At 39.0% G+C, this 12,490-nt stretch overlaps 1 long non-coding RNA gene across 1 annotated transcript in view; it reads right to left on the reverse strand.

Moving 5' to 3' along the window:
* The window catches only part of LOC143649794 (uncharacterized), a 47,809-nt gene that overhangs the window by 32,961 nt on the left and 2,358 nt on the right, over positions 1-12,490 (reverse strand). The gene's annotated exons all lie outside the window — the stretch shown is intronic.

A 12,490-nucleotide genomic window follows, 5' to 3' on the forward strand; every position in this document is an offset into this window, starting at 1 on the left:
ATAATAGCATATGTTACATTATACAAAGCACAAAAATGCCTTTTATGATTCATTCTCTAATACAACAGTATGAGCACTCCATAACTGCTGCTTTAATTTTTATCACAAGCATTATCACCATATGCAGCAGAAATCCAATCTCAAAATGTGTCATTTTCTATATATGATTACCCATTTTATTTAATTAAACACATCCATTTTTAAAAATAAAGTACATTAATATAATATTTCAGGTGCTTCACAAAACATTTATTTCAAAAAAGATTTCTACTGATATACACAGAAAAGAGAATTCACAGAAAGAGATGAATAAACTGTGCAATAAAGGGTAAAATAGTCTAAGAACTACTTATGTTTATACCAAACCAATTAAGACTGTATGCCACTCCCAGACTACATCAATTATAATGTAGTCAGGGTCACGCCAGATCATTTGGTCAAAAAACTAGGGGTCAAATGAGAAGAGCTACAAAATCTTGTGTAAGACAGGGGAGAATTTTTTCTGAGACGGTAGTTGGGTTATATAGAACTGATGTCCCATGTAGTTCCTGAAGCCAGTCTGCCCTAAAAGCAGAAACACAAAAGGGCTCCAAAGTTCAGATCATTTCAGCCATTTCATCCTGTACTTTCTCAAAGTTGAAGAACTGTAAAATATCAGTTATCTCACAATTAGATCCAGCTTAGGTACAGTGAATTTCTAGATAAAATCAAAGCACCCATATTCAGTGTGTGCTGGAGACTATACAGCCAGTCATCCCTTCTCTTTTCAGTTCAAAACAAACAAAATAGAACCCAAGACTGCACTGTCCAAGCTTTATGAGTATAGCTTTTTTTCACAGCTATCTCCACTAGATGGCACTAAACACACTCTGTGTTTTAGGAATTGGTCCCATTTAAAAAAGGAACTAAAAAAGACAAAAATGGTCTATCTGAAACAAGAAATAATCAGTTTCCTGGGTCATCTGACTTGTCAATACGGTCATTCTCTTAAAAATAGAACATGAATCTTGGCCATTTATTCACCCATCAAACATTTATTGAACCATAATATGTTTTGGATCTTGTGCCCAGCAGTGAGGCAGTAATAAGATGTGGTCCCTTGTCCTCTTAAGGACAAGGGAGGGAAGGAGTATAATGACGCCAGCGGGCAAAATCAGAAAAGCGATAGAAACCTGAAATGCAGAATGTTGAAGACTTGATAGAGGCCGTCCCAGGGCACCACAGATAGCCCATAAGAGAGGTTCATAATGAAGACTTGGTCAATGGAGGCTTTTTAGATGAGTTAATGTCTGGACTGAGTTTTGAAGAATAAGTAGGAACTAACTAGGTAAAGAGTGTGTATGACAAGCAAACTCATTTCCCTCCGCCTGTCTACATGGGACATGATTCCCAGGGGTGTGGACCTTCCTGGCAACGTGGGACAGAGATCCTAGAATGAGCTGAGACTCAGCATCAGGGGACTGAGAAAACCTTCTCGACCAAAAGGGGGAAGAGAGAAAAAATGAGACAAAATAAAATGTCAGTGGCTGAGAGAGTTCAAACAGTCGAGAGGTTATTCTGGAGGATATTCTTACACATTAAATAATATCACCTTTTTTGTTAAGGTGTAATGCCTGAAAATGTAGAGCTGTGTTCCAGTAGCCACGTTTCTTGAAGATGATTGTATAATGACATAGCTTTCACAATGTAACTGTGTGACTGTGAGGACCTTGTGTCTGATGCTCCTTTTAACTACCTTATCAATGGACGAGTAAAACATATGGATTAAAAATAAATAAATAATGGAGGAACAAACATTAAAATAAATTTAGTAGATTGAAATGCTATTGATCAATGAAAGGGAGAGGTAAGGGGTATGGTATGTACGAATTTTTTTCTGTTTTCTTTTTATTTCTTTTTCTGAATTGATGCAAATGTTCTAAGAAATGATCATGATGATGAATATACAACTATGTGATGATATTGTGACTTACTGATTATATATCAAGAATGGAATGGTCATATGGTAAGAATGTTTGTGTTTGTATGTGGTTATGATTAATAAATTAATTAATTAAAAAAAAAAAGAACAGTGTGCAGGTTTTCCTAAGCAGAGCAAGTAGAACGTTCAGTCATCAAAGAAGGATAAAGCACTGGGTGAATGCTAGGGTAGGGTAGCGTAAGAAATGAGGCTGGGCAGACAAGCAGAGGTGGGGTCATGAGAAGTCTTACATATATATATCACTCTAAGATATGTGGAGTTTTCTCCTGAAGGCACCTCCTACGACTTTACCCCTTGTTCCTGCTGCTCTAGCCACACTGGCCTGCAAGCTCGTGCTCAAACATGCTAGGCATGCTGCTGTCTTAGTAAGCGCTGGCTATTCCTGCAACTGAACCACCTGTGCCCCAAACATCTGCTTGCATCATTCCTTCATCTCTGCAAGTCTTTGCTAAAATATCACCTTCTCCATGATATCTACCCTGATCAATCCATTAAATATGCAACACTCCTTCCCCACACTACTACTGCTCCTCACTCTGCTTAATTTTTCTCCATAGCACTTCTCATATTCTAACATACTATTTTACTTAGTTATTACGTTTACTGTTTATTATTTCTCCTACTAGAAGACAAGTTCCATGAGAGCAGGGATTTCTGCTGGTTCTGCACAGTGATGCCTCCCAGTGCCTGGGGCATAGCCAAAAGTTCCTGTCCTCATGGAAATTACCATTCTAGTGGGGAGGAAGTCAAAAAAATATCTGGGGAGAACATCTTCCAGGTGCTCAAAGAATATTTTGATAAATAAATGTACTTAAGAGCCAACGAAGACCATAATTGAATTGGAATTTCAGAAAGATCACTAACAGTAATATTAGAGAATAGACTGGAAATAGAAAACTGATTAGTAATCCAGGCAAAATATGATAAGAACTTGAGTTTATCAAGCAGGAATCATGGGGATGGAATTGAGGTAGTAAATTTGAGAAACATGACATAGGTTACAATGATGACAGTAACAGGAGCCACCATGTACCAAGTGGACTGGTGCTTTACATAAATTCCCTTCAACCCCCACAACGACCAGAGAAGGATGAAGAGTGAGGAGGAAAAAGAGGACTAAGGACCCTGGGGAATAGCTGACATTTAAAAGCCAGCTGGAAGAAGTGGTACTCTGTAGGAAGAAAAAGGAGTGTCAGAGGAACAAGAGGTAGAAGGAAAAGGAATAGTGTTATGGAAACCAAGGGAAAAGAAAGTTTTAAGGAGATGTACCAAAAGCTAAATTCGATTCAGACAGACAAGAACTGAGAAGTATCCTTTGATTTAGGAAGTAAGAAGTAATTGGTGACTTTGGCAAAAGCAATTTCAGAGGAATGGTTAAGAGCAAAAACCAAACTGCACTGCATTCAGGAGTAAATAAGAGATGCAAATGTAGACTATTCCTTTCAAAAGGCTTAACTAGAAAGAGGGAGAGAGAAGTCAGGAGTTAGACAGGGGTGTAGGGTAGAGAGAGACTTAAGTATGGTTATGAGCTGAAAGACTGATCCATCAGAAAGGAAGGGCTGATGACAGAGGGGTGAGAGGAAAGCAGGAGGAAGTGGAGGCGGGTAGGGCTGGGCTTCAGAGCACAGGTCTTAGGAGAAAAATTTTTCTTCCTTTTAAATAAGGGAGGAGGAAAGATAGTGACTGATGGAGAGAGGTATGATGGTGAAAGATAAGTCTGACACAGCTCTCTGGTTCCCCCTCCATATATTCACTCGCTGTCTAGTTGTCCTGATCAAGGAAAATGTCCAGTTGAGACCTGCCTGATCTTTCGATGGACCATCCCCCTTTCCTTAACTGCCTTCTTCTTACACAGCAAGGATAGGCTGATGCTCTTTACCTCTTGATGAGCCCTGGTGGCTTTCATCAGCCCTGTTCCTCTCATCGAGGACTTCCGCAGTTCCCTGTAACCACCCGCTGCCTGGAGTTCCCAAAAAATGTAGCAGTGGGTGAGCAGAGAACAAACGGTAAACTAATTCTGGGAAAGGAGCACCCTTAACAAGTTCTCTCTCGACCTGTGATCTCATCCCATAGTGTTTATGGTCTGTACTATCCACAACATTCTCGATTCTATGTAGTCCTGTACTGTTCTCTCATCATTTGAGATCACCATTCTCTGCCTCATTAATAATAAGCCTTTATTAGAAGCCTAAGAAACACAGAAGATAGACAGACACACATACATACACGCATATATACATATATACACATAAGAAATAGAACACAACAATAGTACAAGGCAGAACTCCAAAGTGAGTAGTATAGACAAGAGCTACTGAGTCTCAAACAAGGAACCTTGAAGTAACAGGGAAAGTGCAAGGTAGCAGTGTGAAGCAGGTCTGATGAGGAAGGAAAGGTAGATTTAAACAATAAAGAAAAGAGAATGTGGACAAACTGGTAAAGATCAAGAAACGTACTTATCAATGTTTATGACATGACTAAAAGGCCAATTTTAAGGAATCTAGATTTTATCCTATGGAGATAAGAGTTTTTAGAGTGGACATTGACTTGTACAGAACCACGTTTTTACAACTTATCTGGAAGAAGTATGTAGGGTGCATTGAAAGAAAAAAGTGGGAGGGTAAGGAATAGTTTAGAATACTTGAGGCAAGGGTGATAAAGACCTATCTCATTCTGAAAATACAATGCAGTAAGGTACTGGCAGTGGGAGTGGAAAGAAAGAAATTGGTGCTTGCTTGGATGTGGAAAAAGAGAATGCAGGCCAGGAGCACTATACAGTTTCAGGTTAGAGGGAAGTGAGAATAATGATACCTTCAAGAAAATGCATTAGGAAAATTCAAATAGCACAGTTTAGTGAACAAAGAAGTTTAAGCTATGTGGGGCTTGAGGTGAAAGAGACATATTCGGTGCACAGATATAGAAGATGGCTGTGAATAAAGCTGAGGGAAAAGATTGGTACTGGAAGTACACAGATCGAGGAATTATCTGCAGAAGAAGGAATGCCAAGAGAAAAAGTAGGGAATAAAGCGAATGAAGGAGAACCAATGAAGAAAGAGAATATGAGAAGCAGCCCAAGAGATTAGACAGCCTGGGAACATTTCATAAGTTAAGGATGAAGCAAGTTTTAAGGATGAGGAAGACACAGAAATGGTGAATACTAAAGTGATTGTGTATTGGTTTGATCATTAGAAGGTCACTCGTGATCTACAAGAGAGTCAAAAGCCAGTTTATATGGGGGAGGAATATATGGGTGGTGAGAGTTGCAAAGTTCAATAACTTGAAGGGAGCTAGGTCAAGGGAGGGTTTATTGATTTAAAATGTGGGAGGAGCAAGGTTTCTAGGATGCAGGAGATACTAGGATAAAGAGTAAACGTATTGGGGGAGGGGCCAAGATGGCGGCTTAGCAATGTGCGCGTTTTAGTTCGTCTTCCAGAACAACTACTAAATAACCAGAAACAGTACAGAACAGCTCCCGGAGCTACGATAGTGACCAGACACACAGCGTACCCCAGTCTGGACCAGCTGGACCGGCTGTGAGTCTCCGGAACAGTGAGTTCCCCAAGTTGCAGCGGCCGGCGCCCGGCGCCCCTCTCCCAAAGGCGGCTTCCCAGAGGGAAACAAAAGACACTCTAACAGTAGCAGGGACTGAGTCCAACCAAATACCAATTGTGGCATTAATAAACAAATTCTGACTACGAAAAATAGGCCCCCAGTTCAGGCGAAACTGGTCACAGCAGAGGTCGCTTATTGGGCTAACCCATAAAAGAGGAAAGGGGACGAAACAGGTTTTTGTGGCTGTTTCTATGGAAGCTTGGCTGCTTCTGAATTCAGCTGTGGGACTACTCGGGCTGCAACTGCCCCAGACATAGGCAGAAACAGACTGCTTTCAGGGCTGTCTCCCGCCTGTTCCCCAGGGGAGGGGTGAAGCCCAACTCAGGTGGAATCCCTCTCTCAAGGAATTCAGACCCCAGGGCTTGGCAATTTGAAGCCATTAAAACCAGCCTACAAGCTCTCCTCTGTCTCCACCATGCCTCCAGCAGGGAGAGCCTTCCAAAGTTAAAGGAGCCACAACATCTTTTGCTGGTGGGACCCGCAGACAGACAAGCACCACATACTGGGCAGGATAAGAAAAACAGAGCCCAGAGACTTCACAGGAAAGTCTTTCAACCTGCTGGGTCTCACCCTCAGGGAAAACTGATGCAGGTGCATCTTTCTGCCTAATAGGAGGCCAGTTTAGTCCGGGAAAACCCAGTTGGAGTCTGTAATACCTATGTAGACCCTCCTAAGGGAGGGGAGGAAAAAGGCATCTTACAAGTAGGACAAGAAACAAGAAAACAAGAACTGAAAAATTACCCTCTGTTAAACAAAACTTAAGCTAGAGGCCCAGAAAAAGCTGAACTGAAGGTCAAAGAACAGATAGATAACAAACTCATCTAGCAAGAAAACCCTACGTAAGATAAGTGAAAGCAATCTCCAGAATAAACTAATTAAGGTAATTAAATGTCTAGACGCCAGCAAAAAAATAACAAATCACACCAGGAAAACTGAAGATATGGCCCAGTCAAAGGAACAAACGAATAGTTCAAATGAGATACAGGAGCTGAAACAAGTAATTCAGAATATACGAACAGAAATGGAAAACCTCATCAAAAACCAAATCAATGAATTGAGGGAGGACATGAAGAAGGCAAGGAATGAACAAAAAGAAGAAATGGAAAGTCTGAAAAAACAAATCACAGAACTTATGGGAATGAAAGATACAGTAGAAGAGATGAAAAAAAACAATGGAAACCTACAATGGTAGATTTCAAGAGACAGAGGTTAGGATTAGTGAACTGGAGGATGGAACATCTGAAATCCAAAAAGAAACAGAAACTATAGGGAAAAGAATGGAAAAATATGAGCAGGGACTCAGGGAACTGAATGATAATATGAAGTACACAAATATACATGTTGTGGGTGTCCCAGAAGGAGAAGAGAAGGGAAAAGGAGGAGAAAAACTAATGGAAGAAATTATCACTGAAAATTTCCCAACTCTTATGAAAGACCTAAAATTACAGATCCAAGAAGTGCAGCACACCCCAAAGAGAATAGATCCAAATAGACATTCTCCAAGACACTTACTAGTCATAATGTCAGAGGTCAGAAAAAGAGAGGATCTTGAAAGCAGCAAGAGAAAAGCAATCCATCACATACAAGGGAAACCCAATAAGACTATGTGTAGATTTCTCAGCAGAAACCATGGAGGTGAGAAGACAGTGGGATGATATATATTTAAATTACTAAAAGAGAAAAACTGCCAACCAAGAATTCTATACCCAGCAAAATTATCCTTCAAAAATGAGGGAGAAATTAAAACATTTTCAGACAAAAGTCACTGAGAGAATTTGTGACCAGCTCTGCAAGAAATACTAAAGGGAGCACTAGAGATAGATATGAAAAGACAGAAGAGAGAGGTGTGGAGAAGAGTGTAGAAAGAAGGAAAATTAGATATGACATATAAAATACAAAAGGCAAAATGGTAGAGGAAAGTACTACCCAAACAGTAATAACACTAAATGTTAATGGACTGAACTCCCCAATCAAAAGATATAGACTGGAAGAATGGATTAAAAAGCAGGATCCTTCTATATGCTGTCTACAGGAAACACATCTTAGACCCAAAGATAAACATAGGTTGAAAGTGAAACGTTGGACAAAGATATTTCATGCAAATAACAACCAGAAAAGAGCAGGAGTAGCTATACTAATATCCAACAAATTAAACTTCAAATGTAAAACAGTTAAAAGAGACAAAGAAGGATACTATCTACTAATAAAAGGAACAATTAAACAAGAAGACATAACAATCACAAATATTTATGCACCGAACCAGAATGCCCCAAAATGCGTGAGGCAAACACTGCAAATACTGAAAAGGGAAATAGACACATCTACCATAATAGATGGAGACTTCAATCCCCCACTCTCATCAATGGACAGAACATCTAGACAGAGGATCAATAAAGAAACAGAGAATTTGAATATTACAATAAATGAGCTAGACTTAACAGACATTTATAGGACATTACACCCCACAACAGCAGGATACACCTTTTTCTCAAGTGCTCATGGATCATTCTCAAAGATAGAAAGCAAGTCTCAACAAATTTAAAAAGATTGAAATCATACAAAACACTTTCTCAGATCATAAAGGAATGAAGTCGGAAATCAATAATAGGCAGAGTGCCAGAAAATTCACAAATACATGGAGGCTCAACAACACACTCTTAAACAACCAGTGGGTCAAGGAAGAAATTACAAGAGAAATCAGAAAATATCTTGAGGTGAATGAAAATGAAAACACAACATATAAAAACTTATGGGACGCAGCAAAGGCAGTGCTAAGAGGGAAATTTATTACCCTAAATGCCTATATAAAAAAGAAGAAAGGGCAAAAATTCGGGAATTAACTGTCCACTTGGAAGAACTGGAGAAAGAACAGCAAACTAACCCCAAAGCAAGCAAAAGGAAAGAAATAACAAAGATTAAAGCAGAAATAAATGAAATTGAGAACATGAAAACAATAGAGAAAATCAATAAGACCAGAAGTTGGTTCTATAAGAAAATCACTAAGATTGATGGGCCCTTAGCAAGATTGACAAAAAGAAGAAGAGAGAGGACACAAATAAATAAGATCAGAAATGGAAGAGGAGACATAACCACTGACCCCACAGAAATAAAGGAGGTAATAATAGGATACTATGAACAACTTTATGCTAATAAATACAACAATGTAGATGAAATGGACAAGTTCCTAGAAAGGCATGAAAAACCAACTTTGACTCAAGAAGAAATAAATGACCTCAACAAACCAATCACAAGTAAAGAAACTGAATCAGTCATTCAAAAGCTTCCTAAAAAGAAAAGTCCAGGACCAGACGGCTTCACATGTGAATTCTACCAAACATTCCAGAAAGAATTAGTAGCAACCCTGCTCAAACTCTTCAAAAAAATTGAAGTGGAGGGAAAGCTACCTAATTCATTCTATGAAGCCAACATCACCCTCATACCCAAACCAGGCAAAGATATTACAAAAAAAGAAAACTACAGACCAATCTCTCTAATGAATATAGATGCAAAAATCCTCAACAAAATTCTAGCAAATCGAATCCAGCAACACATTAAAAGAATTATACATCATGACCAAGTAGGATTCATCCCAGGTAGGCAAGGATGGTTCAACATAAGAAAATCAATTAATGTAATACACCGTATCAACAAATGAAAGCAGAAAAATCACATGATCATCTCAATTGATGCAGAGAAGGCATTTGACAAGATTCAACATCCTTTCCTGCTGAAAACACTTCAAAGGATAGGAATACAAAGGAACGTCCTTAAAATGATAAAGGGAATATATGAAAAACCCACAGCTAATATCATCCTCAATGGGGAAAAATTGAAAACTTTCCCCCTAAGATCAGGAACAAGACAAGGATGTCCACTATCACCACTGTTATTCAACATTGGTTTGGATGTTTTAGCCAGAGCATTAGGCAAGAAAAAGAAATACAAGGCATCAAAATTGGAAAGGAAGAAGTAAAACTATCACTGTTTGCAGATGATATGATACTTTACGTCGAAAACCCTGAAAAATCCACAGCAAAACTACTAGAGCTAATAAACGAGTACAGCAAAGTGGCAGGTTACAAGATCAACATTCAAAAATCTGCAGTTTTTCTATACACTAGTAATGAACAAGCTGAGGGGGAATTCAAGAAACGAATTCCATTTACAATTGCAACTAAAAGAATAAAATACTTAGGAATAAATTTAACCAAAGAGACAAAAGACCTATACAAAGAAAACCACAAGAAACTGTTAAAAGAAATCACAGAAGACCTAAATACATGGAAGGGCATACCATGTCCATGGATTGGAAGACTAAATATAGTTAAGATGTCAATTCTACCTAAATTGATTTACAGATTCAATGCAATACCAATCAAAATCCCAACAACTTACTTTTCAGAAACAGAAAAACCAATAAGCAAATTTATCTGGAAGGGCAGGGTGCCCCGAATTGCTAAAAGTATCTTGAGGAAAAAAAATGAAGCTGGAGGTCTCATGCTGCCCAACTTTAAGGCATATTATGAAGCCACAGTGGTCAAAACAGCATGGTACTGGCATAAAGATAGATAAATTGACCAATGGAATAGAATAGAGTGCTCAGATATAGACCCTCTCATCTATGGACATTTGATCTTTGATAAGGCAGTCAAGCCAACTCATTTGGGACAGAATAGTCTCTTCAATAAATGGTGCCTAGAGAACTGGATATCTATATGCAAAAGAATGAAAGAGGACCCGTATCTCACACCCTATACAAAAGTTAACTCAAAATGGATCAAAGATCTAAACATTAGGTCTAAGACCATAAAACAGTTAGAGGAAAATGTAGGGAGATATCTTATGAATCTTATAATTGGAGGCGGTTTTATGGATCTTACCCCTAAAGCAAGAGCACTGAAGAAAGAAAGAAATGGGAGCTCCTCAAAATTAAACACTTTTGTGCATCAAAGAACTTCATCAAGAAAGTAAAAAGACAGCCTACACAACGGGAGACAATATTTGGAAACGACATATCAGATAAAGGTCTAGTATCCAGAATTTATAAAGAGATTGTTCAACTCAACAACAAAAAGACAGCCAACCCAATTACAAAATGGGAAAAAGACTTGAACAGACACTTCTCAGAAGAGGAAATACAAATGGACAAAAGGTACATGAAGAGATGCTCAATGTCCCTGGCCATTAGAGAAATGCAAATCAAAACCACAATGACATATCATCTCACACCCACCAGAATGGCCATTATCAACAAAACAGAAAATGACAAGTGCTGGAGAGGATGTGGAGAAAGAGGCATACTTATCCACTGTTGGTGGGAATGTCAAATGGTGCAAGCACTGTGGAAGGCAGTTTGGCAGTTCCTCAAAAAGCTGAATATAGAATTGCCATATGACCCAGCAATACCACTGCTAGGTATCTACTCAGAGGACTTAAGGGCAAAGACACAAATGGACATCTGCACACCAATGTTTATAGCAGCATTATTTACAATTGCAAGGAGATGGAAACAGCCAAAATGTTCATCAACAGACGAGTGGCTAAACAAACTGTGGTATATGATGGAATATTATGCAGCTCTAAGACAGAATAAACTTATGAAGTATGTAACAACATGGATGGACCTAGAGAACATTATGCTGAGTGAGACTAGCCAAAAACTAAAAGACAAATACTGTATGGTCTCAATGATAAAAACCGATATTAGTGAATAAACTTGGAATATGTCATTGGCAACAGAGACCATTAGGAGATAGAAATAGGGTAAGATAGTGGGTAATTGGAGCTGAAGGGATACAGACTGTGCAACAGGACTGGATACAAAAACTCAGAAATGGACAGCACAATACTACCTAACTGTAATGTAATTATGTTAAAACACTGAATGAAGCTGCATGTGAGAATGATAGAGTGAGGAGGGTGGGGACATAAATGAAATCAGAAAGAAAGATAGATGTTAAAGATCGAGATGGTATAATCTAAGAATGCCTAGAGTGTATAATAATAGTGAAATGTACAATGTACAAACTTTAAAAATGTTTTTGCATGAGGAAGAACAAAGGGATGTCATTATTGCAGGGTGCTGAAAATAGATGATAATTAATATTTTAAAATGTCACCTCATGTGTGAGACAAAAGCAAAAAATGTTTATTTGTTACAAAATTTAGATTTTGACTAGAGCATTTCCTAATATAACTCATGTAGATAGTTTGATTGAATGTCATGAGTACTTGGAATCTCAGGTAGCACATGAGATTTTGTTGGTTTGTCCAGAGTGATTCCCCGATGAATCCCAGAATGATTTGATCAGTGACTGGAAAAGTATTTGCAAGCCCCGTTCGGGGAATGGTGAGAGCGGGGAGAAATTTAACTTCCCCAAGTTGAATTCTTGATATTCTCACAAGCAGTGTGGACAACCAAAGCTATAGGCTGAGCCCCCAGTCTTGGGGTTTGTTCACATGAAACTTAACCCCACAAAGGATAGGTCATGTCTACTTAAAATTTAGGCCTAACAGTCACCCCCAAGAGAGCCTCTTTTGTTGCTCAGATGTGGCCCCTCTCTCTAGCCAATAAGATGAGCAGTCTCACCATCCTCCCCCTCTCTGCGTGGGACATGACTCCCAGGGGTGTGGACCTTACTGGCAACGTGGGACAGAGATCCTGGAGTGAGCTGAGACTCAGCATCAAGGGACTGAGAAAAACCCTAGAATGAGCTGAGAATTAACACCAAGGGATTGAGAGAAACTTCTCGCCCAAAAGGAGGAAGAGTCAAATGAGACAAAGTGTCAATGGCTGAGAGATTCCAAACAGAGTTGAGAGGTTATCCTGGAGGTTATTCTTACGCATTAAGTAGATATCACCTTGTTGTTCAAGATGTAGTGGAGAGGCTGGAGGGA

The sequence above is a fragment of the Tamandua tetradactyla genome, chromosome 11 (genome assembly GCF_023851605.1).
Source record: "Tamandua tetradactyla isolate mTamTet1 chromosome 11, mTamTet1.pri, whole genome shotgun sequence".
Taxonomy (NCBI): domain Eukaryota; kingdom Metazoa; phylum Chordata; class Mammalia; order Pilosa; family Myrmecophagidae; genus Tamandua; species Tamandua tetradactyla.